The following is a 4,583-nucleotide window of genomic DNA, read 5'->3' as shown; positions in this document are numbered from 1 at the left end:
AAGGAGGGAGGAAGGGAGGGAGAGGGGGTGGGGGCAGCTGCTGCCCATCATGGGCAAGACTTTTCCAGGCTGCCTCTGAGCATGGGCAGAGTGCAAAGGGGTGGAAAGGGAGGGAGGAAAGATAGGTAGACAGTTGAATGGATACATAGATAGAAAGATAAATGGATGGAAAGAAAGATAGAAAAAGATAAATGGGAAGACTGATAGAAATAGATAGGAATAGATACATATACATACATATATAGGTGCCTGTCTATCTATCTATCTATCTATCTATCTATCTATCTATCTATCTATCTATCTATCATTTGGGGGTCTCTCTATATATGTGCATGTATGTATATATAAATGTTTGTATATATATGTATGTATATGTGTATATATGTATATGTATATGTGTATATGTATCTATATATGTATATATGTATGTGTCTGTATATATAAATGTGTGTATATATGTATGTATATGTGTGTATGTATATATATATGTCTGTATAAGTATGTATATGTATATATGTGTGTCTGTGTATGTATATATGTGTTGTATATATTTATGTATATGTGTATCTATGTGTGTGTGTGTGTATGTATATGTGTGTGTCTGCATAAGTATGTTTATATGTGTATATATGTATATGTGTGCATGTTTATGTATATATGTGTGTGTATGCATATATAAATGTGTGTATATATATGTATGTATATGTACACACACATATATGTACATATATGTATATATGTTTGTATAAGTATGTATATATGTGTATATATGTATATGTATCTATATGTCTATATGTGTGTCTGTGTATGTATATGTATGTCTGTATAAGTATGTATATATGTGTATATGTGTGTCTGTGTATGTATATATAAATGTGTGTATACATGTATATGTGTATCTATATAGGTATATGTGTGTGTGTGTCTGCATAAGTATGTTTATGTGTATATATGTATATGTGTGTGTATATATGCATATATGTGTGTGTGTCTGTGTATGCATATATCAATGTGTGTATATATGTACACACAAATATATGTACAAACATATATGTATAAGTATGTATATAAGTGTATATATGTATATGTATCTATGTCTATATGTGTCTGTGTATGTATATATATGTGTGTGTGTATGTCTGTATGTGTATATGTATGTACATATGTGCGTATATATGTATGTTTATATGTATTTATTAGTATGCATATATGTGTATATATATGTATATATATGTATGTATATAAATGTATATATGTATATGTGTGTATGTGTATCTATATATGTATACATAAGTATATATGTGTGTATATATTGTGTAAATGTATCTATAATTATATATGTATATGTATGTATATATGTATATATATATGTGTGTGTGTGTGTGTGTGTGTGTAATGCTAGGTATGTAAGTGGATATATAGATGTAGATAGATAGATAGATAGATAGATAGATAGATAGATAGATAGATTAGAAGAGAGGATGGATGGATGGATGGATGGATGGATGGATAGATATGCAGATAGATATCCCAACACCTTTTGTCCCTGAAAAGCTTTGGAAAAGGCGGGCAGCACACAAGACAAGTTCTTCTCCTTCTTCTCCTTCTCCTTCTTCGCTCCGATGCCTCTGAAGCCTTAATTGGAAGTGAAAAGCCGCTGCTGAGCTCAGCCCAGATGCCAGGAAGCATCGAGTCAGGCGGGCTCTGAGTCGGAAGGGGGCCCCCCAAGGGTCATCTAGCCTGGCCCCACTCAATTATGGAAAGGTATATCACTAAAACACTCCCAAATGAGGCCCCCTAACCATGTTTTAAAGGCAGGAGAGCCCACCTCTTTGGAAGGAAGGACATGTTCCGGAGTCAGAAGGGGACCACTAAAGGTCATCTAGTCTGGCCCCCTTCAATTATGTAGGGATACTAGGCGTAAGAGAGGCCCATCCAAGCTCTATTTAAAGGCCTTAAAGAAGGCTTCTAAAGAAGTCTATACCCATAGAGTCAAAAGGGGGCCCCAAAGGTCATCTAGCCTGAACCCATTTCGTTATACAGGGAAACAGGCGTAAGAGAGGCCCATCCAAGCTCTCTTCATAAAGACCTTATAGAAGGGAAGCCCACCTTTGAAGTCAACCCATAATCCAACAGTCAAAAGGTGAACATCCATCCATCATTTCTACCAACTATCCATCCATCCACCATCTCTTACCATCTACCCATCCATCCATCATCTCTACTATCTATCTATCTATCTATTCATCCATCTATCCATCCATCATCTCTACCAAGTATCTATCCATCTATCCATCATCTCTATCTATCCATCATCTCTACCATCTATCCACCCATCCATCATCTCTACCATCTATCCATCCATCCATCCTCTCTACCATCAATCTATCCATCCATCCTCTCTACCATCTCTGCCATCTTTCCATCATCTCTACCATCTATTCATCCATCATCTCTACCATCCATCCATCCTCTCTACCATCTTTCCATCCATCCATCATCTCTACCATCTATCTATCCACCCATCCACCATCTCTATCATCTTTCCATCCATCCATCCATCTTTACCATCTATACATCCATCCATCCATCATCTCTACCATTTATCTATCCATCCATGTATACATCATCTCTACGATCTATCCATCCATCCATCCTCTCTACCATCAATCTATCCATCCATCATCTCTACCATCTTTCCATCTATCTATTCTTCATCTTTACCATCTATCCATCCTCTCTACCATTAATCTATCAGTCCATCATCTCTACCATCTATCTATCCATCCATCATCTCTACCAAGTATCTATCCATCTATCCATCCATCCATCATCTCTATCTATCCATCATCTCTACCGTCTATCCATCTCTACCATCTTTCCATCGATTATCTCTACCATCTATCTATCCATCCATCCATCCTCTCCATCCATCCATCATCTCTACCATCCATCCATCCATCCTCTCTACCATCAATCTGTCCATCCATCATCTCTACCATCAATCTGTCCATCCATCCATCCATGTATCCATCAACTTTACCATCTATCCATCCATCCATCCTCTCTACAATTAATCTATCCATCCATTATCTCTACCATCTTTCCATCCATCCATCTATGTATCCATCAACTTTACCATCTATCCATCCATCCATCCTCTCTAACATCTTTCCATCCATCTATGTATCCATCAACTTTACCATCTATCCATCCATCCATCCATCATCTCTACCATCCATCCATCCATCCATCTCTACCATCTTTCCATCCATCATCTCTACCATCTATCTATCGATCTATCTATCTATCTATCTGTCTGTCTGTCTGTCTGTCTATCTGTCTATCCATCCATCCATCCATCTATCCTTCATCTCTACCAACTATCCATCCATCCTCTCTACCATCCATCCATCCTCTCTACCATCAATCTATTCATCCATCATCTCTACCATCTATCCATCCATCCATCATCACTAGCATCTCTCCATCCAACCATCCATCCAACATTTCTACCATCCATCCATCCATCCTTTGAAAGCAGCCTATATTCCAACAGGAGTCGGGAGGGTTCCCCAAAGGCAATTGAGTCTGACCCCATTCCACCAAATCAATAACACCCCCCCCCCCCCCGGGGCCTGGTCCTTTCATGTGGGGCCTTTTATGAATATTGCACATCATTCCTTCAAAATAGATGACGCGACAACGTTTGGGCTCGAAAGGCAAGACCACCTTTATTTTCAAGGTCCCATTAAATAAATTAAGCATACATATACATATATATATATATAATATTTCCACAGAGGCTGCTTGGTTCGAATGCAGAGAGCCATGTCGGTCGCTCTTTCTGGAATGGAACGGCGAGGATGATGGGATTTGCAGTTCGTAATACGGGAGGGAATGCATCTTCTACTGGTGGGGTTCATCCAGGTGCATTTGCACACCTGTCACGCACCTGGATGATGGGTGTTGTAGTCTGGCAACATCTGGAGGGAGAGTTACAGTTTGAAAGGATGGCTATTGATGTGCAATTGATGTCCAGCACTTTTGTTGGGATTACAACTCCCATAATCCTGCATTTGTGAGGGATAATGGGAGTTGGAGTCCCCGGAACGTTAGGAAGTTCAAGAGAAGCGCCTTGATGACCATCACTGTAGAAAAGGACCGTCTTTCAGTACTTTTGTTGGGACTACAACTCCCATCATCCTGCATATGCAAGGGATAATGGGAGTTGGAGTCCCAGGAGCCTTAGAAAGTTCAAGAGGAGCGCCTTGATGGCTATCGCTGTAAAAAGGACCGTCTTTCAGTACTTTTTTGTGACTACAACTCCCATCATCCTGCATTTGTGAAAGATAATGGGAGTTGGCGTCCCAACAGCATCAGGAGGTTCAAGAGGAGTGTCTTGATGGCTATCGCTGTAAAAAGGACCGTCTTTCAGTACTTTTGTTGGGACTACAACACCCATCATCCCACATTCGTGAAGGATAATGGGAATTGGAGTCCCAACAGCATCAGGAGGTTCAAAAGAAGTGTCTTGATGGCTATCGCTGTAGAAAAGGACCGCCTGCTAGCACTTTTGTTGG

At 39.5% G+C, this 4,583-nt stretch overlaps 1 protein-coding gene across 5 annotated transcripts in view; it reads right to left on the bottom strand.

Moving 5' to 3' along the window:
• Nucleotides 1-3,708: 3,708 nt before the first annotated feature.
• The window catches only part of ACOT7 (acyl-CoA thioesterase 7), a 65,101-nt gene continuing 64,226 nt past the window's right edge, over nucleotides 3,709-4,583 (bottom strand). For all 5 annotated transcript variants that reach the window (XM_067472856.1, XM_067472851.1, XM_067472852.1 and 2 more), the window contains one exon: nucleotides 3,709-4,583. This exon is cut by the window's right edge and continues 536 nt beyond it. The gene's annotated coding sequence lies outside the window, so the exon portion shown is untranslated.

The sequence above is a fragment of the Anolis sagrei genome, chromosome 13 (assembly GCF_037176765.1).
Source record: "Anolis sagrei isolate rAnoSag1 chromosome 13, rAnoSag1.mat, whole genome shotgun sequence".
NCBI classification, from domain to species: domain Eukaryota; kingdom Metazoa; phylum Chordata; class Lepidosauria; order Squamata; family Dactyloidae; genus Anolis; species Anolis sagrei.
The sequence above is the reverse complement of the archived record's forward strand: the minus strand, read 5'-3'. Positions and strand labels throughout refer to the sequence as shown.